This window comes from Dermacentor albipictus, chromosome 1 (genome assembly GCF_038994185.2).
Source record: "Dermacentor albipictus isolate Rhodes 1998 colony chromosome 1, USDA_Dalb.pri_finalv2, whole genome shotgun sequence".
NCBI lineage: Eukaryota > Metazoa > Arthropoda > Arachnida > Ixodida > Ixodidae > Dermacentor > Dermacentor albipictus.
In genome coordinates this window covers 253451909-253479651 of record NC_091821.1, presented here as the reverse complement: position 1 = coordinate 253479651, position 27743 = coordinate 253451909, and positions in this window count along the sequence as shown.

Sequence of the window (27743 nt, the reverse complement as noted above, 5' to 3'; positions counted from 1 at the left end):
AGTTTCTTCCATTCCACAAGAACCTCAGAGCGTCAGCTGTTTCAAAGCCATTGACGAATGATTTGCTTTCTCAGTAATTCCAGGAACAGCCAGGTACACCTGGGGCTGTCAGAGGCACCAAAGAGATATGAAAGTATCACGCTGTGTAGACGTTGATGGTATACTCTCGTGATGAATGCTGATTAGTCGTGAAAACGTAGCTTGGGGTTGCTGCGCCGCCAGGAACGCTACATGATGGTCGGGGATCCTTAAAAAAATGGCGAACGATGTACGCACTGAGCCAGTCCGCTGCTACGTGAGTTGGAAACAGATTGCCTCGTGGCGATGGCAATTTCTGCTCATGTTGAGCTGCACCGAGGTAAACACAGACATGTGCGTAGGGAATGACATTGTGTGCTCTACAGAGCGTGAATGTTGGCCATGAATGTATTTTATAAGACTGGCAGACTGTAAAGCAGGAATACCAGGAACAGTGCGCTGTACATCTGCACAATAGACTGCGCTAGTGTACCGCAACTTTTCCTGCAGAGGAATTTCTACATCCGAGAATAGCAGAAAGCTTGTTTTTTCAAATAGGTGCAGTGAGGACTCAAAGAGTGCCCTTAAACTTCCCAAAAATTCTAGTTTGATGACCAACTTCAAAGAGGAATGCTAATAGCCCTCCAAAGATTTACTTAACGCGAGGCATTCTCCTGGCAAATAAAAGTTAAAGTCTTTATGGTGTGTTGTAAGCTGATTTACGTCTCTTATTCAGCATGATTTTATGTTTCTCTCTGTGCCTGACTTAATGTGACTTTCTGTGCCCTGCCTTTAGTATGCGGATTTAACCTACCTTCGACATCTGGCTGTCTTTTATGAGGCTTTTTTGTTATTTGTCTTTAGTGTATTCAACGGGATATTCTCAGTCCTGTCGACTTTTTGTACAGTTAAGTCTTGTTCTTCAATATTTAGTATGATTGCGTCTGACCTTTCGAACCACCATGCGTACGCACTTCGCTGCCTTCTCGATTCGCACCGGGACATTTTCTATCTCGATGACCGGCCATTGGGTCAAACGTCCGTTGTGAAACATCGGATACACACCGGCGACGCCAGCCAGATTTCCCGACGGTCCTACCACGTCTCCCCTACTGAGCGCCAAGTCAACCAGGAGTAACTCGACAAGATGCTTGCCCGAGATATCATTGAACCTTCTTAGCCCTTGGGCTTCCCCGGTCGTGCTCATCAGAAAGAAGGATGACAGCTGGCGCTTCTGTGTCGACTATCGCCGCCTCAACAAAGTAGCGAAAAAAAAAGACGTCTTTCCGCTGCCGTGGATTGATGACGCCCTCGATTGTTTATATGATGCAAAATATGTTTCTTCGATAGATCTTCGCTCTGAGTACTGGCACATTACAGTCGACGATATGGATAGTGAGAAGACCGCTTCTATTACATCTGATGGTCTCTATGAGTCTAAAGTGATGCAGTTCGGGTTATGTGATGCCCCGGCTACATTTTAACGTATGATGGGCGCTCTCCTTCACGGTTTTAAGTGGCCATTGTGCCTGTGCTACCCCGATGACGTTATTTATTTATTTTATTTATTTCCTCAAAGGTCTCTTGTTGAGACATTACATGAGGGAGGGGGGGGTTAGTGATTAAAGTTAGTGAGTGACTATATTTTCACCAACTTTTCCCACCCACCTTGATCCCCTTTCCACAATTCTTTCGGTTTTCCGCAAGGCTGGGCTTCAGCTCAATTCATCAGAATGTTCCTTCAGCTGCCGGCACATAACTGTGCTTGGACACCTTACCGATTCTTCCGGCGTCCGTCCCGATCCCGAGAAAGTTTGCTCCGTCAAGAATTTTCTTGCACCGACAGGTGCCAACGACGTTCGAAGCTTTGTGGGCCTCGCATACTACCGCCGGTCCGTACGCAATTTCGCTAACGTTGCACGCACTCTCACAGAACTTCTTAAGCAAGACGCAGCTTTTGTCTGGGGTCCCGAACAACCTACTGGGTTGGCTGGGCTTACCGTGCGGCTCACTTCACCACCAGTTCTCGCCCATTTTCGCACTAATGACAGCGGTCATGGAATCGGCACTGTTTCAGCTCAGCGCCAGCAAGGTTACGACCATGTTATTGCGTACGCTAGCCGACTTCTGTCCCAAGCGGAGTGCAATTACTCCATTACTGAACGCGAGTGCCTTTCCCTCATTTGGGCAGTGGGTAAATTTCGCCCCTGCTTGTACGGCTTGCCATTCACAGTTATCACCGACCGTCATTCCTTATGCTGGCTTTCAGCCTTAAAGGATCCTTCGGGACGTCTCGGTCTGTGGGCTTTACGACTCCAGGAGTACTCATACACAGATGTGCATAAGAGCGGGGGATTGCACGGAGACGCTGATTGCTTGTCGCGCGATCCAGTAGACCCACCGGAGCGTTTTCATATCCAAGGTTGTCAAAGACCTCTTGCACTTCTGCACTACAAAACACAAGTTGAGAACGGCGCACCACCCTCGGACCAACGGCCTCACAGAGCGTATTAACAGAATTATCGAACACATGCTTGCTATCTATGTTTTTGCCGACCATCGTGACTGGGACGTCGCTCTGCCCTTCGTAAGATTTGCCTATAATTCCTCCCGACATGACTCTGCAGATTTTGCTCAGTTTTATCTCTTGTATGGAAGAAAACACACGCCGCCATTTGACATGCTTCTTCCCGCCGTTCTTGACACGTCGTCACAATACGCCCGCGACGCCATCTTTGAAAGAGCTGTAGAGACACGCCAGATTGCCCGCCTGCGCGTTACCGCTTACCGTACCGTACGATACCGTACGACGCTTCTACGGTGCCCGCCGCCGCGATGCGCACATCAACCCTGGTTACGGTCAACCCTGGATACGGTCCTTCTTTGGAAACGGCGAGAGGGCCTTTGCGAAAAGTTTATTTTGCCTTACTCTGGCCCGTACCGTGGTCTTCCGCCAGGTGACCGACGTCACGTGGGAAATCACACCTCTCGATTCCACCATGTCTCGACCTTCCACCGATGGTCGTCCACATCACCCGCCTTAAGCAATACCACTCGGACGACCTATCGACGGGGGTCATGTTACCAAGCACAGCCAGAGACGAAGCTGAGGGACAGCACAGAAGACGACGACGCTCGCTATTGTCGCCCGGACTGGCGTCCATCGTTTATGCTAGTGAATACTTTGTAGATACCCTGTATATATATTCTAAACCTCTCTTCTCCCCGTAACAATATTAAAGAAAACTAACCACAGCGAATGTCGCAGAATATTTACTGGGATTACTGCAAGGCAAATGTCCGATGAAATGGATTTCCTTGACTCTTAGCATTGCCTTTCCATGCAGGTGTAGTGCTGCCGTTGTTTCGCACCTACTGTGTAACGACCGGCGAGCGGTGTAGTTCTGACACAGTTCACTTTAAACAAAGTTCACAAAAATAATGGTACGAGAAAGAGAACATTCCGTCTAGCCGATATACATGGTGTCTCTAAAGGCGGCTATAACCAAAGCCGGCACCTGCGCTCTGTTTATCCTGCAGTTTTGGTTAAGTGCGTTTCGTTTAACCTGAATCCACTGTATTAAACAAATATGGGCCCTGATGTACAGGCGCAAACAAGGAAAGTCTCAGCCTTGAGCCAACGTTTCCACAAGGTGACTCGTCTTCGTCAGGGCAATAACTGCTTTCCTATGTGTCCTGTGGCTTCTGGCCACGTAGGTCAAACGAAATCAGCTCATTCATTATTACGGAAGAAGCGCTAATTAAGAAGCTCGACGCAGAAGCGTGGAGTTTCCCTGTTTGCTTTGCTTGCTTTTCTCCAGCTGCGAACAAGCATATCTCGCCAATGAGAATTGAACGAACCGCGGAGAAAGAGAGAGAAAGAGAGAAAAAAAAGGAAAAGCCTCCGGAGAGAACGATATAAACTCGTATATCGAAATTAGCCCAGCGTCCATGCATAATCACGTCTGACCGCTGCGTCGAATATTCATAACAAATTCCGAAGTCAGCAAAAAACAGGCCCCAAAGATCAAGCGCCTTTCTGTCAGCCCGCCAGGAAGTCCGTGTTTAATAATCAATCTTCCGGACCAGGAGACCATCCGCAAGAATTTATTATTCAGGAACTACAAGGTAATTGGCTAATGTATGCGAATAGAGAACCTCTATTACGCGTCAAAAAGGTTAGCCACCAGCGAGTTATAATTAATGCGTCGAGTTTCCTGAGACACATGTATAAGTAAGTCCGGGTGGCTGCTGCTGCCCCCAAACGCGCAGGTGTACGGGCGAGCACGAAGGATGAAATAATTTCCACTTGTTGACTCTGCTTTTCTGTTATCTCTCCTTTTTTTGTCAAATTCTGTTGAATTTCCACATTCGCGAAAATGAAAAATAAAATGAAAAAAGAGGTGACGTAGTAGACAGGATCGGTAATCATGCAGGCATCGTGGTACTACCGGTTACCGGTAGGTGAGAGGTGCGACGTTTAGTCAGAAAAATAAATGGACGCAGGCCAGCCGATCTGGAGCAGCATTTTGTATAGATTCTTTCCTACCTATTCTATTAATTTTTTATACACGTTGTGGAGGAAGTTGAAGACGGCACTTAATGCAAAAAAATAAAAATGAAAAATGAGCCGAATAAAGCGAGTCACATTAACGCATGGAAAAATAAAGCCAAATCACATAAACTGAAGACAGCTGACTAAGAAAACGTAAAACAAAATAAATACCCAAAACGAGCAGTAAATTAGAGTCAATGGCAAAAAGAAAGTCGTCAGGTCACAGAAGGGCATATTCACTGGACTAAGTAACTGGCGATGGCAATATATATATATATATATATATATATATATATATATATATATATATATATATATATATATATATATATATATATATATATATATATATATATATATACATATGTATATATATATGTAGATATATATATATATGCCATACTTTGTAAGTATTCTTTTGCCGCGATTCTAATCATTTATCCCGGCGGGAGCAATTTGGTGGCAAATAACACACAGATAAAAAACATTAACAAAATGCCTACAAAACACAGCAAACATGCACAGTATTGCTACAAAATACGGGGAGAATAAAAAGAGTCGTTACGAAATACGGGAGAGAAATATCGTTGCAAAGAGGGCGAAAGTTAAAGGTATTGTTATAAAATACTGGGAAAATGAAAAGTATTGCTTAAAGATAGGTTTAAATACAATGTATCGTCACTAAATACGGCGTTAACAAGAAGTATTATTACGAAATCCGGCCATAATCAGGACCCAAATTCATAAAGCTTTGTTTTTCATAAAGCTCGAAATTTAACTTGTGTGCGACTGTAGCGCAAGAACTTTTGTGGATACGGACCCAGAAATATCGTCACAACGTTGAGGGGAGAGGGGGGAGGGATATCCATATTTATTCAATCATTTTCGAGTCCCTGCCAGACTCAGTTAACAGAGACTTTAGGCATACAAGAGTGGAGAATAGATTGCACTGAAAAGGCACACACGTTCCAAGAAAACTCGCACTGTATTGCAAAGACATGCACATAAAGAAATGAAAGCATGGGACATACGCGTATTATACAGCGGTGGCCGTGAAGAACAAAATATGACAAATGCGTGGTCACATATGTACATATATGTACCCCAGCGTTTGTGCGTCTCGACGCAATCAGGCTCATAGCATACTGCTTACTTATTTAGAATTATAACTTAGGTTCACGTTTGAAGCTCAGGCACTATTCCTTCTATTTAATATTTTATTTAATATTTAATATAGGGCCGGTCACACACAGTTACCGGCGCTACTGTGTGTGACCTGCACTGTGTGTTCTACTTCATTCCTTTAGATTTCTCCTGTTGCTCTTTCTTTCCACTTTCCTACCCTCCTTTCTATCTTCCATTTCTGTGTTGCTGTCGCCTCCCTTCTGAAGAGTAGGCAGGCGTTGTGCACCTTCCGGTGGTCACTTGCCAGCCTGCTGCTCGCTTTACCTTTCCTTTTAAATGTATATACGTTTTCAAAACAAATAATAATATCAGTGGCATTTCAGTAGATACTGAAGATGCCTGCGGACGGGACGGCAGTCCACTGTGCATGTGTGTCTACATACCGGGACACGAAAAGGAGTCAAAGCTGCCCGCGGCTAGAACGAAGGTGGTTTTGTCAGTTTAAACACAAAAGAGTGAATGGTTATGCACTCGACTACGTTTGCGCATGGGTAGCTCGTTCCATTGGCTGACAGTGAGAGGTAAGAATGTTTAAATGTGTGTCTCCTGCAGGAGAGAAATGACAAGTATCGCTACAAATGCAGGAAAAACGAATATAAAGTAAAAGCTTTATTAAGAAATATGGCCCCGGTGTTCGTATTTCGTAACAGCCCTTTCCATTTTCCTCTTTCTTTTTCCATTTATGTCTTTCGGGATGTATAGGCTCGCCGTCGTCACCGGGATCTGCCATTCGGCGGGCGGATGGTAAGAAATGAATAGAATCGCTGGGATTTTTTTTTTTTAGGAGCCATAGCCCTGGGCCTTTATTCAGAGAAAGCTAATACGCAAGAATTGTTCGTAAGAGCAAATTCCAGCCAATCGTGATACCGGATTAGCGAAGGCAGCCGCCCAATGAGAAATAGCACTTACGACCGAAAATCTGTGTGAATTCAGGCTCTGATACTTTTACTTTCCTTGGTCTCTACTTATTTTAAAAAAATACGTCCTTATCGTTTAGCATCACTGCAGAATTCAGGAACGTCAGAATGAACAAATGCCGGTTGGTTGGCGCTAAGCAAGTGTCAAATCCGCAACGACGTTCGCGCATAAGAACGATACATAACTGATCGCTGCCAACGACGCTGGCCAATCAGAATTGCTAACAACGTCACAGCAATGACTTCGGGTTATCACGAAACATTATTTAAAGCTAGTAGCGTGACTTACTCCAACCTTAAGGCGCCAGCTCATAGTTCCACAACGCTGGGCGGTTTTTGTTTGACGGGAGTTAGGTTAGGGCGACCACATTTTTTAGTAACCCGCAGAGAATTGTTTTCAGTGGCAGGGAATTGTTCTCGGACGGAGAATGTTGTATCTCTACCTAGGTCTTCTTTCACTCAGGAACTGGAGATTTTGCATGCCTTTCGCTGCCACATTTCAATTCTGAACATGCTACTAGCGCCACATTTCGAACGAGAATTTGCTTTATGCTTCACTAAACTGCGCGGAAGTGTCCATGCAGAAGAATTGTTCTACGCTTGTTATTAGATGGCAACGAGAAATTCATTAAGCATTCAGTACACGCGCTCAATCCACCACCTCCCCTAATCATTTAATTACCGTCCTCTTGCAACGCAGTGGACATTCAAATAAAAGCCGTCACAAAACTTGACCTTACGTGTAAACGCTTTTACTTGTCTAATCAAATGCATTATCGGTATCTGTCTAATATTTCCTAACGAATTATTAACAGGAGCAATTTTTTTATTGGCTTAGCAAGCAAGCGTAATTTTCCTCATTGGACGGGGTGTACCAGCGGCATAGACTGCATGTATTTTGGATTTCCGCAGTTGTTTAAATAAAGCGCACTTTGATTTCAAAATTGATTGATTGATTGATTGATTGATTGATTGATTGATTGGTTGGTTGATTGATTGATTGATTGATTGATTGATTGATTGATTGATTGATTGATTGATTGATTGATGTTCACATTACATGGTAGTAAATTCACTGAAATGGTGTCCCTTGTCACTTGAACAGCCTACACATCAGAGCTGTCATGGTGCTCGCTCTCCTGAGTGGCGTCCGGTATGAAACCCGGACTGACGGCGCCAGAAGGACGACGCAGAAGGAGAAAGAATGCCGTGGAAATGAACCGGAGACCCCTCAGCCCGCATCGTCCCTGCCGGCGCTCTTAGATATAGAGCATGTCAAGATGAACCAACGCTCGAGAACAAAGTGCCTCCAGGGATGAAAGCAGCCAGCTTTCCGGCGACTGGCATGGCTCTTCGAGCGGTCGCCCGAAGCGTCTCGTCCACTGCGCGCCGCCAGCCATTAGTGACGCGGACGGCGAGGCGCGTCCGTTATCGGACCAATCAGCTTCCACTTGTGCCGAGTGCCACGATGGCACTCACATTGCGTGAGGAGAAGGAAAGAAAGGACGGCGAGGGGGATGCCTCGAGAGACACAAGGCAGGTGAGGGTCGCATATAACAGGGAGCTAGCTGCATGATGCTGCTCTTGCAAGAAACCGGGTCTCGCCAAAATAAGGAGCTGCGGCGAGCGCTGGCATCCATCTCGCAACTTCTCACAGAGCCGTCGTTAGGGGTCGGGCTGAAGCGTGCCAGCAGCCGCCAGTCGCGAAAGCTACTTAGTAGAGAATGGCAGAACGCTGTTCTGCCTCGGAAGAACAAAAGGGAGACGGCCACGCGCCATACCGCGTCGTGCTCGCGATGTGCCGAGAGCGAAAGAAACTTTACCGGCAAGGCATTCGCAACGACCTCGGGGAAATAACGAATACGAAGTGACGAGAGAGGGACTAATTCACTGCTGGCAAATGTTTCGCTGGCCGGTCATTGCGGACGTTGGGTAACATGGCACGCGAATCACGATGCGCAAAGTGCGAGTGTTAACACTGGCCTACCGGTGATAGGTGCATCAGAATAGAGTATGATACCGTTACCGCAGCAACTTGATGTATAGTTCTGTGTGCGTGCGTGCGTGCGTGCGTGCGTGTGTGTGTGTGTGTGTGTGTGCGTGCGTGCGTGTGTGTGTGCGTGTGTGTGCGTGTGTGCGCGCGTGTGTGTGTAGTCTGTGCGTGTGTCTGTGCGTGTGTGTGTGCAGAGAGGTGGAATAGCGGCGACGTAGCCGTTGTTGCGGCTTAAGGTGGCGTTAGGGCAAGGAATCCATCAAGCCCATCGACGAATACTTCCAGTAGAAGGAATGAAGGAAAAAGGTTTATTGGCTTGGTTACACGGCTTCAGTTACGGAAGCCCACTTCACGCAGAAGCAAGTTAAACGTCCAGGTTCACATCAGGACCCTCGGCCCTTCTGCACGAAAAGTCTCCATTTTTAATACCGTCGTCTTCGCTAGTCGAGTCAACTAAAGAATCTGAAGACTGTCTAGCAGCAAATCACAATCGTCGAATCCGTTGCGATACCATGCCCATGCTATGGTAACGCTCCGTAGTAACACCGCCTCCGAAGCCCGATGGTATGCACTATGTGGCAGGATAGCAACCTGCTAATCCAAGGTCGCCGTCATTCTTCGGTAGCATTTGATGTTGGCCCCCCTAATGATTAGTTCAGGCCGTGAAGTAGTGGTAGTGACCTTTTGTGGGACACGTCAAGAGTCGGTGTCCACGCTGCGTTTACGTCTAGATAGACGCTGATGGATGTTTGCCTCGTTTCAAACGTCTAGTTAACGCCTTTGTGGCGTTGAGACGTAACACCATCCATACCACACGAGACCTTGTACACCATTAAAAAAAAAAGGCCGTAGTAGTTACTACCTAGCATAACACCATTTCCTACCTTAGTGTAACGGGTAGTTGGTAAAGGTAGAATTAGCGACTAGCCAAACAAGGTAGCCACTGTTACTAATGAGTCTTGTATACCAATTCTAAACACAGTTAGCACCAAATAATAGAAATATTCTGACCTCTGCTGTACGCATCGGACCAGCTGTGGCCCATTCCACAGTGGGTGCGGTGTACTGTATGCGTTATAGAATAGAAACTTTGAACCCAGTAATCCGCCGTGGTTTCTTAGCGGCTACGGTGTTGGGCTGCTGAGCACGAGGTTGCGGGATCGAATCGCGGCCACTTCGGCTGCATTTCGATGGGGGCCAAATGCGAAAACTCCCGTGTACTCAGATTCAGGCGCACGTTACAGAACCCCAGGTGGTCGAAATTTCCGTAGTCCCCCACAACGGCGTGCCTCATAATCAGAAAGTGGTTTTGGCACGTAAAATCCCATAATTTGTTTTAATCTAGTGGTGCTAACTGCTTTCGGAGTTGGTAGCTGATACGCATTAGTACCAGATACTACCTTGTTTAGTCGGTGAAGTTGCTAACTCTACCTTTACCAACTACAGTTATACTAAAGTAGCAAATGGTATGACAATATAGGTCGTAACTACTACCATCTTTCTTTTAAGAATGTGTACCGGTACACGTAAATGGATGGGAAGCGGTTTACACAACTGTTGATTAAATACTTTCGCAACAATCTACACTTCCAATCTTGTGTTTAGGACGCAAGGGTGGCTTTTGTGAAGGCCGTTGATTTTGCTCCAAATGGTGCACGAAACTGCGTTTGGTAGCAGAGAAGCTGTATTTTAACGTAGCTGTAAAGAATGACCCGGTTTTAGCCCGTAACGGTATGCCGCGGCTTCAAACCGAGCCTGCCTGGACTAACGTCGCATGCGCACCACGGCGCATATAGCAGCTTCACTTCCTGACGTCTAATAGCATTTTAAGGTACTGGAGGGCTTCCGGCTTGGCTTGGCAAATGCAGAACACGGATTTCACTTCACGGTCCAATCATTAAAAATGCGCGCAATAAGTGTCGCGCGCCTGAAAACAGCGTCGGCAGCTCAGAGTTGTAGAAACTTTCAGTCCAAGATATGGCACTACACCTCGCAAGTTAAGCTGCTTATGGGGACTTAGCGCAATTTTAATTCCCAATATGCGGAAGGGCAGAGCGGGCTTAGCGGCTCCCGTGGCACGGAGTGTACAATACGGGCAAAGATATCGCAACGCTGGAGCTTTTTTTCCCGAGGGTCGACTGGCAATAATAGTGAGAAAAGAAAGGAAGAAAACAAGGACAAATAATGTCGCAGTGAAATTTAGGCTTCTTCAAGCTTTCTTGTATTGCAGCAATAATCCACCAGCTCGAATGGAGAGCACCCTTCAGCTGAGACACTATTCGTTTATAAGCTGGCAGCTAAGGGCTCGCGAATTGAAACTGCGCAGCAGCCTTGGCCTTCTGTACCAAGCCAATAACGCTAGAGGGTACTCGCGGAAGACAAGCGGCCTCAATGCAAGCGGCCTTTCGGAGAACACATCTCTGCTTGTCATTAACCTCTTTGCAGCGGAATTACTGCGGCAGCAGTCACCACCGCTAGCAGGGTTGAATGTTTTCTTCACTCCCCTCTTCCCCCCTTTCTCTTTTTTTTTCGTCGACCAGTAAATATTTGATTTGCTGAGGTTATTGAATCGTATGGAAAGGTATCTTAGCCTGACTACCAAAGCGTGTTGGTGCCAGATTTATATGTGTGCACTTAAACGCCACCTGGCCTCCTTTTATTTTATTTCAGTGGTATAATAGAAGCTTATAGAAGTTCGGATCCTGTCGATGTTGTGCCGCCAATAGAAAACGGTGTCCAATCAGATGCCCTTGCATACAGTACACAATCATCCGCTAAAATTGAATCTCGGTTTTGATAACCTCATAAATATTATTATTAAAAACAAGAAAGAAAATCTGCCCCAATACGGAGCCTTGCGGCAGCCCAGGCGTAGCAGTAACATCATCTCAGCAGCTCCCATTCAAAACAGCTCTTTGACGTACTTAACAACACTGCGTTGGAGCCTGTATATTCAATAAGTATTTATGCTTTCATATTACCATCAACCTCAGCTGATTAACCTACATCGAAATTATTAACAATGCGATTCGAACTTTGAGTTATTTGCTCCCATACTTTTATAATACCACCATCCTCTTTCAATTTATTACTATAGAAAAAACTAGTACGAACAAAATTATACTATGCATCCACCATGTGCTAATTCCATACAATTTATTATCTCATTAGAACTTCTCAAAATTACTCCACTCGTTTTATATGTACAATTTATGATCGAATAGCTACTCTAACCGCAAATAAATCTAATCTTGAATGCCAAAATTCCAATTCCCGATCGAAGTTTCCCTTGCGTGTATACTGAAGTAATGTTTCAGTTTTATTTCTTGCAGTTTATGATATATGAGAGTTGATGTGCCTCTGAATTCAATTTCATGCTTTGCGTATGCGGCTACTGAAACTGCACTAACATTTTTTTTTTTTTTTTGCCATGATACGGAACACAGGCAGCAGAGTGCTGCTCATCAACACACCAGGATAATGAGGTGTAATCTGTGGATCAGTTTCTCGCCATGGGTAAAATTGGAGCCCCTTTCTCCTAAATATGCGTCTTGGTTCAGAGCGCGTGGGCTGGAAGCGGAATGATATGTCCGCACTTTCTGTGCAGCCAGCGAAGTGATTGTGAAAAACTTTCGCTGTTTAAGATAAAAGTTGCAATATCATACGCGGGTCCATGGCATATAGGCGCCAGTTGGTGAACTCCGGTGTGTTCCATTTTCGTACAGTATGGGCAAGGATTTCGATGCCATGCGACAGACATATATATACACAAACGCACTCGTTCGGCACCTGAAAGGTCGCAAGCATCATTTCAAGTTAGGAATTACCCTTCTACGGCTTTGTCGCGTGCTTGAGAAAACAACCGGGTAATGCCAAGACATTTTTGAACGACGGGTTGCCGCTCTTATCATTATCACAGATGACGACTCGCGCCAACGTACCGGGCTTTGTTGTGAAGTTGTGATGGTGCATTCGTCAGAAACGTTTTTTTTTTTTTCCGCGGCATATCTTACGAAATCGGGATAGACTTAAAAAATATTCAGATTATGGGGTTTTACGTGTCAAAACCACGATCTTATAATGAGCCACGCAGTAGTGGGGGACTCCGGATTAATTTTGACCACCTGGGGTTCTTTATAAGTGCACCTAAATCTAAGTACACGTGTGTTGTTGCATTTCTCCCCCATCGAAATCCGGCCGCCGTTGTCGGGATTTGATCCCGCGACTTCGTGCTTAGCAGCGCAACGCCAAGGCCACTAAGCAACCACGGCGGCTCAATTAAAAAAAATATATGTAGAAAAATATAAAGGTAATGGGTCAGGCGGTGGTACCCAGGCAAAGTGTACTAGACCCGAGAAAAATGGACTCATACAGTCGTTTTCTTTTGGAAGCGATGATAACGTTGTAATTTAACACACAACAGAACTTCGTACCCAGTGTTTTTCCCAATAGCTTTGCAGAAGGTCAATAAGTCCTAATATTATTAAACTTGTAACTTTCTAGCGAAAACACTCTTAGATGACTTTAATATATAGAATAAGGAGCTCTGCAGTTTCTATCGTTACTTAACATAGGTACCTTGGCGTACTTCATGTAATATTCCCTATTCAGCCTTCTCACGTATACAGCATTACTAATCACATCTATCATGGCCTCGGCTACATCCTATAAGGAGCAACTGCCTACTTCTTCTCATTGCCAAAGATTTGGTAGGCCAGAATTCGAATAGGAATGCGCAGTACGGAACTAGTATGGAATCTTCAGCGATATAGAACCTATGCAGTAGACTCGAGTCTGTCCAGAATCGGACGGTAAGATTCATTTACTCTGACTATTCATTCATTGCCAGCGTTATTAAACAAACGCATGCTGAGATTCTATAACTAGATTTGCGTCTTGAAGTCGCCTGACCTTGCATGAAGTCTACCATTCTACGCTCCAATATTCTGTCACCAAGAACTCGGCGCTTGTCATCACGTATAATCTAGAAACAGCCTCGTCTTCAGAACGCATAGTCAGCTTCAAAAGCTTATGGAGTGCGGAATCCAGAAAAAAGAAAAGATTTATATTTGTATACCTGAGGCTCTCAGCATGGTATTGGGATTTATATAGCATGTACTGATCTAGAGTAAACAACACTTTTCCATAGTTTTACTGGCTGCTGGCCTAGCTGCGTTTAAAATGAACTTATTCAAGAACTTCGGCAGCATGAACTTTTGACGGCGACTGTGCCATTGAGCTCTTGTGTTTTCTTTATTCTGCACATATTTTTTTTTCAAAGAATGATCTTCCAGCCAACGTCGTGCAGTGCTTCAGCCTGACTAATTTTCAGGGCAGCCATCGCAAACATGATGCACTGAGTACAAGAATTCAATTCTCATTTAGTGCATCAATTATTAGCACAAATGACGTATAAGAAACATGTAAACAAATAAAGGGATGTAAAATTGCCTATGAAATTTTACTCAAATGTCAAGATTACTTCAAAACTTGGCCTGCTCGTCTCGTTTACCTCCCTAAGCTTTCTGGAAAATGAAAGGGCGAAACTGGCATGTCTTGAGGTACCATGGCAGGAGAGGGAATGCGTGGCTTTGTGGGGCCATACGAAAGGCTCACATGACATTGTGATACTCGCGCACAGCGAACGACACTTTTTTAAAGCTTTATTGACAGGCAGTGCAGAAAATTATAAATGGTGCTGAGTGGGTGCTGGCTCGATCATGACGAAACCACCGTGCCGACATGGGTCCTCAATGATTCTAGTGAGGGAAGATTTCTAGCAAGCCCTCACTGTTCTTTCTCATCTTTCTTCAATTGCCCAAATACATTAAATTTAGTGTAGAGGAATATTCTTGCAGAATTACGGAAGGATTGCACCATTAATAATATCACAGTGCTGTGACCTGACTCAGCGATAGAGCGAGTCAAGAACTGTCAAAAGTAAAAAGTGGCGCGTGACTGGCAACTCGAGGCGCTTTGCGCGTATTCGTGGGCTTCTTTCATGCTCGGAAAAACACTTTTGTGTAGCACGTATTGACCAACGGAAAGCTGCATCGAAAATTTTTTAATGTTTCACTACAATTTTCTCATTGACGCTTTTCATATAATTATAATATTTCAGAAGTTGATTAACCAATTAAGACTAATTGTGTAACTAGGAGGAATGCAAAAAAAATGATCTGAGTATGTCCAAGCGACGACAAACACACTGCCTTGGTTCTGCCCAGCGACGTGGCATTTGTATATTTTTGAAGTTTGGCTCAAGTTACTTGGGACACCCTATACAGGAGCTGGCATACGTCGCCAATATGATATTGTTACGATGGGGTGGGTTTATTTAATGATGAATTGATGAAAGGGGAAGAAGGGCTGCTGCGTCGACATCGAGCCGCTCCAAGGACAAGCGCACTTCGTCCTCCTCGTTTTGCTCCATTGCTGCCGCTTTATAGCGTATCACTCCTGCCTTCGCAGAGGAAGCCCGCTGGGCGAGTAACAGCTTCGTGCACTCAGAGTCACTGGGTTGACAGCACTTCAGGCGGGCGACGTGAACAAGCTGCGCCTTCTTAGAGCGGTAGCCATGAGACGAGCAATCGAATAGCTCACATCACTTAGGCGATAGGTGATGATGAAAGGCCCAAACAGAAACCTCTGGCACAGGCAGCGCTTGCGTATAGTGATGTCTTAAGTCATACTATGTCCCCTTTGTCGTACGGCACATTGTTATGCCATGAATCGTAGCTGTACTTGGAGTGGTCCTAGGGCGCCAACGTACAGAGCTGAGCTATGCGACATGCATCCTCAGAGTCTGGGCGCTAGAAGAGTTCACATTAAGAATAAAAGCCAGAATAGTGTAAAAAAAACTGCGGGGCGGTGTAACATAAAGAAGATAGAAGGGACTATAGCCGGTGGTTTCATGCTTTGCAGCGTTATAGGCGTATGTGATAAAAGGCAAGGTCCATCCCAATTTTTGTGCCTGGAATTCACGTACATAGAACGCATATTGGTCACAGTTCTGTTGGTGCGATCGACGGAACCATTTGTCTGCGGGTGATGCGGGATCGCGTGGCGAAACTGGCAAGCACAAAGACGCAAAAGCCCTTTGACTACGTCGGCCTCGAACTGGCGACAACGATGGCTCACAATAATAAGAGGGGGTCCATGACGCAGTATAACGGAGGACGGCAGGAAGGACGAAACAGCGATAACTGTGGCCGTTGGCATCGCTGTGGCTTCAGCATGCGCGTTTGATGGCCGACGCAGACTTAATCCAACGGTCGTCGTTTGTTGAGCGCGGTAATGGTACGAGAAGATCTACTCCAACCATTTGAAAAGGAGATGATGGGGATGCCACAGGGTGAAGGAATCCGACCTGAGCCAAAGTTAGGACGCTTGAGTTGTTAGCACTTGTCAAAACTAGTGACATACTTTTCTATATTCCTTCGCATACTAGCATAATCAGGGCCAGTAGAATCGGTCCTGAATGCGGTGGTATATTCTGGTGAAACCCATGTGGCCAGCGGTCGCGTCATTGTGCATAGCACGGAGCACGCGAGTTCCCAAATTCTTAAGGACGACTAAGAGGAGGCGGGCCCCGTCAGCCGCATAATTCTTTTTTGTAGAGAAGGCCAACTTGGATAACAAAGCAATTGTTACCTGTCGGCTGAGCAGCTGAGGCGAAGAGGGCATTCAGGCTGCGGTCGTTGCACTGCTGTTCCCGGAAGATCGCGAAGTCGGCAAAAGAAGGTCGTCAATGGCAGCCAGAAATGCATCGAAATTGTCGGCGTCACATGCAGTTGTTGATAGAGGGAGCCTCGAAAGACAGTCGGCGTCCGCATGATGGCGGCCACTCTTGTAACTAATTGCAAAGTGAAATTCCTGCAAACATAGTGCCCATCGAGCAAAACGGTCAGACTGGTCGTGGAGACCAACCAACCAACATAGTGAATGGTGATCAGTAACGATCGCAAAGAGGCGTCCGTATACATAAGGATGGAACTTACGGACAGCAAACAACAAATTCACCGACAATTACGATACTCCCTAATGCGAAAGTTCAGTGCAGCTCTATGAGTGTTTTCGATTCGCGATATATTGGCTGGCGCTCACAATCTGTCTCGTGTGGCACGCTGCAAACGGAGCGAAGTGTGGCGGGACTGCCTCGCTAATCGGGAATTCGTGAGGGGCAGCGCGTGGGTGACGGTTGGGCGCGATTCACAAGAGCAGCTGCAGACAGACCTCCACTCGTGCAGCGCTTTGTTTCCATATGTCTGACGCGAGCTGCTCTGGCGCCATCTTGTAGCTATCGTTGCCGCAGAGCCCGTTTTGCGCGGCACTACGCATTTCTTCTCACGCTTTCGCCACACTATTCTCCTTCCCTTTCCGCCTCGTGGATCCGCTGCACCCTCCCAATTTATTCCATTCCTTTATTTCGGCATTCATCTTTAAAAGTACAAATGCTAGGACGAGCAAAAAAGCCGCTATTTTAGCGGTTTGACAAAGGCCCCTGCCGCTACAGTATTTGGCCGCAGACAGTCTGTAAACTCTTTTCATATACCAATACATCGATACATAAAATATGTTTTGAAGAACCCTGCTAAGGGCAGGTGTTTGACGTAGTAGTTCTGCGGAAACCCGCAAGGTGGAGAGAAGTAATTAATAAAGGGAAAATGGGAACTCTGAGGCTTTTCTTTCGAGGAACTCGTATGGGTTTCCTTTGTAACAATTGCTACGAACGGGTGGATGTCCCATTTTCCCTTTATTAATTACTTCTCTCCACCTTGCGGGTTTCCGCAGAACTACTACGTCAAACACTTGCCTTTGCTTCATGTTGTCGACAAATTTGACTTCGCCCTGCCATCTGCTAGCCGCTTGGTTAGCTCAGATGGTAGAGCGGCTGCCATGGAAAGGCGGTGGTCCCGGGTTTTTTCTTCAACTCAATTTTTCAATTTCAATTTCAATTCTTCAATTTTTCTTCAACTCTGAGGCTTTTCTTTCGAGGAACCCGTATGCGTTTCCTTTGTAGCGATTGCTACGAACGGGTGGATGTCCGATTTTCCCTTTATTAATTGCTAAGGGCACATAAAGGTGGTGGTGGTGGTGGTGATGTTGAAGCAGGCGGGGTTAGCCTGGCATACATAGCCGGCAATTGTTCCGCCTGATCCTCCTTCGAGTTGAGATCAGTGGTGTGTCACCAGGTGTCGATGAGCCCCATGTCTCGCAGGAAGGCTATCAGGAGTCGTTGCGCTCTCTTCCTGAATGCCGCGGGCCCTCCGGGGAAAACAACGTCTTCAAAGGTCCTGTGTGTGAGACCGCTTTTTTGTAGGTTGTCGACCATCACTTTTCTTTCTGTGTTAAACTGAGGGCATAGCCAAATGAAATGTTCGATGTCGCCAATGTCACCACAGAAAACACAGAGTGGGGAAGCGCGAAGCCCAGTCTTGTACAACCAAGCTGGGGTGTACGCGGAGTCGGTCCTGATGCGGTATAAAAGCGTCGCTTGTTCGCGTGTAAATCCATGAGTCACAAAGGATTCGTGTGGATTCTTGAACATCTCTCTAAAGTGAAGGCCGATTGCACCCTTAGGGTTTCGAAAAGCTTTTGGAGCTTTCACTTTTGGGACACATGTCAGCGCTAGGCGTGCAAGGGCGTCAGCTTCCTCGTTTCCATCAATTCCTACGTGTGATGGAATCCACTGAAACCTTATGTTAAATCCTTTGCTCGTTAGGTCGTCGATTAGTGCCAGAGACTGCCTTGTAAATTTCTCTAGAGGTAGGCCCCGATGTAATCTCTGTAATGCTGACTTGGAATCCGTCAGCACCACGACATCTCGTGCAGAAAAGGCCCGTAGTTTCCGCAAAGCCGCGGTGATTGCGGCGCTTTCTACTGTTGTAGAGGAAACTACGCGATCCAGTCGGCCAGACCATGACACATCAAGGGATGGTATGCAGAATGCCGCTGCACAGCTATCTGTTTGTGCGCACACCGAACCGTCTGTGTACACTTGTAGATGGCTTTGAAACACAGTGCTCAAGTGGTCCAGCACAATGAACCTGGCTTCGGCAGTTGAAATGGTGCGTTTCGTCGGTAGGTGGGGTACATTGAGGCTGCAGGTAACGTCCGGAAAAGACCATGGCGGGTCAAGGCGACTTCGTTTAGGCCATTCCAATCCTAAAAATCGGAAGGTGTTCAGCGCCGCATGGAAATGTGAGCGAGTTCTTGCTCTTAGCCGCCGGAGAAGCGCCGTGCCTGCGCGTGACTCGCCCAGCCTTAATAGCTGCGTCAGCAAGGCCTGAGATGCCAAGAGGCGGAGTGGAAGAGACTCTGCCTCATTAGTGACTTTCTTGTTTGAAGCCGCCGTTGGAACTCCCATCGCCAAGCGGAGTCCCTTTCTGTGCACTGCCTCCAAGCGCTCGAATTGACTCGATGACGGTTATATCAGAGGGAGCTGATAGAGAATGCGGCTTGTTATCAGTGCAGCGTTCAGTTTAAGCATGGATATAGGATTGTTTCCCCAACGTATACCTGCCAATCGACGAAGTGCGTTTATTCTTTGCACTGACGCAGCCACAACACTTTCGACCACACCACGCCATAGCAGCTTGTTGTCGGTGGTGACGCCCAGGAATCGAACATGAGTTGCACAAAGAATTGAATGCCCTCTAATATTCAGCGTCAGACGTGTTGACTTGCGTCTCACTCCCGGGAAAAGCATAAACATAAGCATGCATTTCTTTACCAGCAATACACGCCTTTTCCTAACAAACGCAAATACAATATGCATTATTAATTCACATGCAATCGCACGGCTAATGAAATGTTCCTTTATGATTCGACATGAAACAGTATTGAGATCCATGGTTTCTTTTTTCAAGGTTGTTCAGCAATACTGATTTTCGGCACGGTAGTCTGTCCTGTCCATGATTAGTTCGTGAAATAGGCACGGCTTAAGTTTCTCGCTGCCAAATGTCGTAGTTAAGGTGATGAGGTTTGGTTAGATTACAAAGATCAATAAATCCCGTGTGGCCTTCATTTTACGCTTTCTGTACATTTCATAGCAAGATTAAACTGGTAATTGCAATGTAATGTGAGAACATTAAACTTAGAAACTTGCTGAGTGACGGTGTAATTCTGTTTGGCCTTGCTCAATGAGCGGCTGGCGTAGTTAATGGCATGTTGCAGATTGTTAATGTTGTTGCAGATTGTTCAGCAATACTGATTTTCGGCACGGCAGTCTGTCCTGTCCATGATTAGTTCGTGAAATAGGCACGGCTCAAGTTTCTCGCTGCCGAATGTTGTAGTTAAGGTGATGAGGTTTGGTTAGATTACAAAGATCAATAAATCCCATGTGGCCACCGCTTAAAGCTTTTTGTACATTTCATAGCAAGATTAAACTGGTAATTGCAATGAAATGGGAGAAAAAAAAACTTGTCTGTGTTGCTTCTTGTATGCTTTTTTTTCGTTTTATCTTAGAATTATTTACTTGGTGTAAACTTGACTCTTCATTGTGTTTTTATCAACAAAGCATTGTATAATTGTATAATTTTGTATAATTGTTTGCTCTTTACACTGCGTCATTTTTTTCCCTCCTTACCCAATGCCCATTCTTTGGGCCTGTAAGGTATTTTGAATAAATAAATAAATAAATAAACATTAAACTTAGAAACTTGCTGAATGACGGTGTAATTCTGTTCGGCCTTGCTCAATGAGCGGCTGGCGTAGTTAATGGCATGGTCGGCGTCACCAAAACACTGGACGAGGAGGACGCCGAGGTCGATGCCACATGCGTCGGTGTGCAATTCTGTTGTGTCAGAGGGGTCAAAATGGCGAAGTATATATGGGTCCGGAAGAGAGCAGGAACATTAGTTGACGAAACTAAGAATTGTAAACCGCTGTTCAGATGAAAGGCTTATCCTTGCGCAGCAATGAAGTCAGAAGGTAGACAGTATCGGCAAAGTTGGGCAAAAAACATCGGAAGTACAAGCAAAGACAAAAGGTCGCTAACTACAGTGACCTATTCAGGGTCTGCTCGCACACCGTGCTGGTCCTCTAGATGTCCAAGTACTAGCGCCTCTCGTTGGCGCTAGTAACATTTCTTTCAGCTGAGGGTAAGGTCAAACAACGTCAAGTCGATGATTGTGCTCTGCAAAAGTGCGGCCAAAAATGATGACGTCCTCGAGGTAACATAAACAAATCTCCCATTTCAGGGCGAGCGGTACCGTGCCCATAAACTTCTCAAATGTCGTAGGCGCGTTGCACAAAACAAACGGCTTGACGTAATATTCAAACAAGCCGTCTGGTGTCACAAAAGCGGTTTTCTCTTTGTCGGCTGAATGCATGCCAGTATAGGTCGATTGAAGGACCGCAGATGAAAAGTAGGATGCGGAATGAAGACAGTCGATAACGTCATCGATACGGCGATGTGGATACACATTCTTTTTCGTCACAGTGTTGCGACGCCGGTAGTCTTTCTTTTTCACATTGCCGACCGGCGCAGCCCAAGGGCTAGAGGAATCTAGGATGGCGCACTTGGCTAGAATGTCGTCGACCAGTTGGGCGATGGTCTTGCGCTCCGAGGCGGACACGCGGTAAGGTTTCTCTGCCTTTTATGGGATGCGTGGACCCTGTGTCGATCCTGTGGTGAACCCGCGTAGTTGGAACGCGAACTCTGTTAGCGTTCTGGGGGAAATCAAGCAAGGAAGCATGCTTGCTAAGAACGCTGACTTGGGCTTGACGCTTCTCGTGGTTCTATGCAGGGCTGCCATGGGACGCGGGTTGTCACCGACGGAAGCCATCTATACATATATAGTGTCAGACCGGCGACTTTGGCGAAGCTCCACGGATTGAGCATCTGCGGTCCGCTCGTCGTTGTTCTTCTGGGTCGCAGTTCTTTTGCCCCGTACATCCCCACCGAAAGTGTTACGATGGGGTGCGTTTATTTAATGATGAATTAATGAAAAGGGTTGCCGCGCCGACACCGAGCCGCTCCAAAGGCAAGCGCACTTCGTCCTCCTCTTTTTAAATCCTTGCTGCCGCTCGAGCGTAACAATATTATTCAGAGTTGCCCCGGTCGTGGTTACATGCAATATAGGCTAATGCGTGCGGTATTGAATCCACTAAGGACGTCATACTATAGGCTGCTTGGAATTCTTGCGACCGCATGAAGCTGGGACATATTCTCGGTGTCACAGGTTTGCGTAAAGTGGATTCTGCGATAAAGTTGAATTCGTGCATAGCATGTTCACGGGAACTGCAATTAGCTATCAAATGCCTGTTAGTGGCGCGAATAAGAACGTCACGTTACAACTGCACGCATTCTGTCCGGGCTGCACCTCAAAAGGACTTCTTAAAAACTCATTGAGCAGCCAGTAAACGACAACCGATACTGAAATAATTCATTTCATAATCTTGAGTATGCGCTTCCATCTCAACAGCTTATGTCTGAGGGTTGCTGTCAGATGACTATGTATATTTACAAATCACAGTAGGTAGAGGCTGATTCATTTAGTTAGGAATACATGCACAAAAACACCATAAAAGGAACAGATGTCCCCTTATTTTGACCTATTTCGAGTGGCACTGTTTCGCACACATTACTTGAGGCCTTTATATCAATAATTGCCTGGTATAGGCTTCTTGGTTCTGCAACTGCACGGTTTCTAATGAACGAGTCCCCATTTCACTAATTGTCCACCCTGTCATTTTTCCGATGGCGTCGCGAGAGGATTTAGCCTGGTCGCGCTTGTAGGCTCTGTAGCATACACTCGGAGAGAGAAACCGCCAAAGAGAGGCGGCAAGGGAGTGTCGGTCACAGCACAACCTCAGCTACAGGTCCTCGATGCGCTATGAAGATATAAGGCGAGTGCGGAGCTGCACCTCTCTCTTTCCTTGTTGTTTAATCCGAGCTTTCGTTTCTTTCTCGCTCTCAGGGCGCTGCAATTGAAATGCACCTCCGTTATACACAAGATCTTGTCGGCAATGAAACTGTGTATGAAGAGCGCAGCTTAGTGATTTTCACACCGGTTTATTTGTAGTTTTATTTCTCTTTTTCAGTAATACACTGTCACCTCTTCAAGCATAAGATGTGTCTGTACCCGATTTGCTATAGAAATACAATCAATGGCCAGTGCATTGCGGCGACTAGACGATCACCCACTGACAGCACAGACACTACTGGATCACCGCGTCCACTGATCGTCGGCCCAGAAGGCTCTTGTGCGCTTTTTCCAAACGGCTGGATTCAGCGAACGAATTTGACTGCGTGGTGCCATTTTTTATTCGGTATACCTACATCGCCTGTACGGCATTATCGTAGGGGGGTTAAAATACAGGTTGTCACAATGGAAACATATTTAGCAACATCAAAAGAATACATCAGTAAATACAACATAGTTTAAGCACTGAAATTCGCAAACGCGGAATAGAAACTACGAAAGTACAAAACAAAGTGAGTGACAAAGTAACTAACTAACAAAACAGAAAAAAAAGTAGCGTATGTACAGAATTGAATAACAGAACAATCAAAGAATATGGCTCTCAATAGCATTTTCAAAACTAGAAGCTGCCATCACTTCATTAGGGAGCTCATTCCAATCGCTAATCGTGTTAGGAAAAAATGAATACTTAAACACATTGGTACGGCACTGGTAAGCTCTAATTTTGTTAGCGTGGTCTCTCCTAGATGAAACGTAATGCGGCTCCTTGATGAACAGTGTTTTGTTGATACCAGTTTTACTTTTATATATATTATAAAGGAATTTCAATCTTAGGATTTTCCTGCGTGAAGAAAGAGTTTTCCAACCCAACCCTTCCCGTATTCTGGATCCTCTGGTAATAAAATTATAATTTCCTGTTACGAAGCGTGCTGCGTGCTTTTGGACGCGTTCTATTTTTTCTGTGAGGTTTTTAGTGTATGGATCCCAGATAACGCATGCATATTCTAGAATAGGCCTGATATTTGTTAAATACAAGGTTGCTTTCAGTGATGAAGGAGAATGCTTAAAATTTCGTCGGAAAAAGTGAAGAAGACGGTAAGCTTTCGCGCTAATTAAGTTAACATGATTAGTCCAGTCAAGCGTTTCAGAAAACGTAACTCCGAGGTACTGAACATCATTAGCGGTACTGAGTGCAACATGATTTACGCAATAGGAACTGGGGAATTTTTTCTTTTTCTTTGTGAACTGCACATGGTAGCATTTACCAGTATTCAGAGTCATCTGCCACCGCTTGCACCAAATAGATACTTTTTCAAGGTCGTCCTGTAAGACAGACATGTCGGCGTAACATTTCACTGCACGATACATGACGCAGTCGTCGGCATACAGTCTAACTGTTGATTTAAGGCCTACTACTAAATCATTAATATAAATTAGGAACAAAAGAGGCCCAAGCACAGAGCCTTGAGGCACTCCCGATAGCACGTGCATTGGAGCCGAGTTTACCCCATTAAGAACAACTTGCTGTTTGCGCAGGTGTAAATAATCCTTTATCCAGCCAAAAATACGTTCAGGAAGGCCTAGGAATGATAATTTTAAGCAAAGTAGATTGTGGGGGACGACGTCAAATGCTTTCCGCAGATCAAGAAAGAGTGCATCTATCTGTTCACCATGGTCCAGGCCGAGTGCAATGTCATGAGTGAATTCGGCTAGTTGTGTTACGCACGAAAAACCAGAGCGGAACCCATGCTGAGCCGAAGTGAAAAAGTTATTTGTTTGCAAATGTTTCATCAGATTAGAGTACAGGACATGTTCGAGAGTCTTACAGCAAACGGAAGTTAAAGATATCGGCCTGTAATTGCCTACGTGTGTACGATCGCCCTCTTTAAATATCGGAGTCACGTTAGCTGTCTTCCAATCTTCGGGCAGTTTTTGATTATCTAGTGACTTGTTGAATAATAATACTAAGAAAGGCGCTATCTGTCTCGAACATTGTTTCAACACATGATTAGAAATTCCATCGGGTCCATGAGCTGAATGCAGGTTTAGGTTAAACAACAAAGCCTCCACTCCTTCCTTGCTCACTGAAACGTTTTCCATTTCCGGTAATGGTGTGGGTGTGTAAGAAATAGCAATGCTACATGGCTTTGTAAAAACTGAATGAAAATACTTGTTGAATACTTCTGCTTTTTCTTTGTCCTCTTTAATTAGGTTACCCTCATTTGTGATGGCCGGGATGCCAGTGTTATCCTTCTTGTTGCTCTTGATATACCGCCAGACCTCTTTGGGATTTGTTTTTAGTTTATCTGCTAAGGCTTGTAGAAATGCATCCTTCGCAACCTTCAATTCGCTTTTAAGTTTTGTGCTGATATCCCTTAGCTTTTTGTACATGCTTTGGTTTTTAGTTTTGCAATATATTTTGTAAGTTCGGGATTTTTTCTTAATTGATGAACGTAAATCCTTATTAATCCAGGGTTTATCCTTGCGGCGCTTAGTCGAAACCACCTTAGACGGAACGAAATCTGAGGTCAATGAAAGCAGTTTATCCCTGAATGTGACCCACAGACTGTCGATGCTGCTAAATGAACTGTAATGCGCAAATGTAGACAGGAAATCATTTAACTCATTATAAATAGCCTCGTAATTACCCCTTTCATAAAAGAATACCTTTTTCGGCCGCATTTTGGTAAATTCTATTTTTCTGCAACGACTAGCACCTGCAACTACTTCATGATCACTAATCCCTGGTACTGGTGCAATGAAGTCTATGATATCTTTATGGTTACTAAAGACCAAGTCCAACACATTTCCGTCTGTACATCCAAAACGAGTAGGAAAATCAACGAACTGGAAGAGCCCATATGTCATTATTAGCTCGCAAAATGCAGACTGAAGTAATGACCTATTACTCTGTACAGGACATAGGTCACGCCATTCAACATCTGGCATGTTAAAATCACCACCAAGAATTATCGTTTCAGATGACAGGACTGAGAGTGACCTTGAAAGGCTGATAAATGGTTCAACAGTGTTCAAATTTGGTGGTCTGTAGAAAGAACCGACAATAAGGGCGTTTCCATCTGAAAAGCATAGTCTGCACCATACAGACTCTGAGGTATCGTCAGCTGGAAGAAATGGTGCACTTTCAATTGTGTCCCGAACTAGAACAAACACCCCCCCTCCCCGCGCATTTCGATCCTTTCTATATGCAGCATAGTCTGATGGAAATACCTCAGAATCCGCAATGTCAGAATCTAGCCAGGATTCGGTGGCGATAACAATGTCAGGCTTTGATATCGATAGAAGGCCTGCAAAATCATTAGTTTTATTCTTCAGGCTTCGACAGTTTACGACAATAAAAGAAAGTTGTTCGGTGTTACGAACTTGTACCGCTGCACCACGATTACGGCTTTGTGGTCCCGTAGCGCTCGTCACCCGTTTCGTGACAGAGCGTTGGTAGCGAAGACTCCGAGCCTGGCGTCGATGAGAATAACAAAAGGGACTTTATACATTATATACAGGACTTCATCATACAGGACATGAACGGGTCGGCACTGGGGCCGAGTGCTCACAACAAACGCGACTGTTCTCGCACGACGACGTCCGGCGAAAACGCGTGATACATCTCACCCCAGTCGGGAGCGACACTCTCTCCCGGTGGGTTGGCGGATCCTGTTTTCCAGGCAGCGCGCCGCTGCTTTTATAATCCCCGAGGAACCATTGTCACTCAAACGGCCCAATACAAAGTCAGCACACGACGGTCGTTCGAGGGGTCCAACCAGCGACCGCGCTGGCCACCCGGTTCAAAGTTCGCGCGCGCGGTGACCTCCAGGCAAAGGGAGGTGCGGCGCCGGGCTGTCTGGCACACGCGGACACGTCCAAACACGCTGCTCGCCGAGGCTTCTCCCGCACGACGGCTCAGCATCTTGACTTGTGAAGGGAGAATTAGGGCGCTCGCAGGATAGATTCCGCATCTTGCAGATTCGGAATCCGGGCTTGTGGTAATGGCACAACAGCATCCCCGCCCTCAGATAAGGCGCCGGGAAGACGAGCTGCCTCCACGTGGCTCGGATGCCAGGCGCGCACGTTCGTCAGGCTCGTCCAAGTTCACGTCCAGTGTCGGGACGCCAGGTAACTTCACGTGCCCAGGTCCGACTCGCCAGGACAGGAGCTCTGCTCACCGTGTCGTCGCCAAGGCACCTTGACCAGCTCCGCTCGGGTCGTTCCTAAGACCTTGCTTCTCGCCACTGGTCCCGCTTGGTCGTTCTGCAGCTTGCAAAACCGACCGGCAAAAGGCAACACCCAACACGAACAAGTGCCCTCTGTCTCCCGTCAAACACCAGACAAGGCCATAATCCAAAGCAACCTAACTAAATTGTTATCCCCCTTTTTCTCCCGCTGCAACAAGAGGCAGGTGTACGATCTAGCACACAAGGCTCAAACAATCAGTTTTCAAATCAACAACACAACAAAATAGAAACAATTATTAATGAGCAATAATAATTACAAATAGAATGGTCCCCTTGAAATCGCTTTGGACCGAAAACATACTTCTGAGGAAGCAAATGAGGTCATTCATTTTTCCCGGCGATATTTTCGCGGAATCCGAAGCTGCTTATATTTGCGACCCTGCTTATCCGTGTAGCGGCGGTACAATAAGCCAGATTCCTTGCCAAATGAAACCCTCTTTTTTTCCACTCCCCGTTTGACGCTCTTCCTCAGATCGGCTAATGAACAGCCTTCCTGTTGCTCGCGAATCAGACTTTCTCTTTCAACTGCAGCCTGCTCCTGCCGGCTGGCGGAAACCGGAGCGAGTGTGGAGCCCGCGTCGCCTAATTGCGGCGTCGAGTCTATATCGCGGCTAGCACTGCACGCGTCACTCCCACTCACTTCCAGGACCCGCTCGTCTAGGCCAGCCTCCGAGCTCTGCTTTCTCCCGTGACTGCTCGCCACTCAAGTTACCGTGATCGGTCCGTGTGCCGCACCGCCTTTCGCTCACCGACGCTAAGTCAAGTTCCCTCGACAGCGGGCGCGCTTTGGATCGCGTGGGGGCCATGTACGCCACGTCGGCAAAGAATGATTTGCCCTGATCCCTCAGCAGCTGCTCCGAGTTATTTGAGAAGAGGTAGGAAAATTGCTCCGGG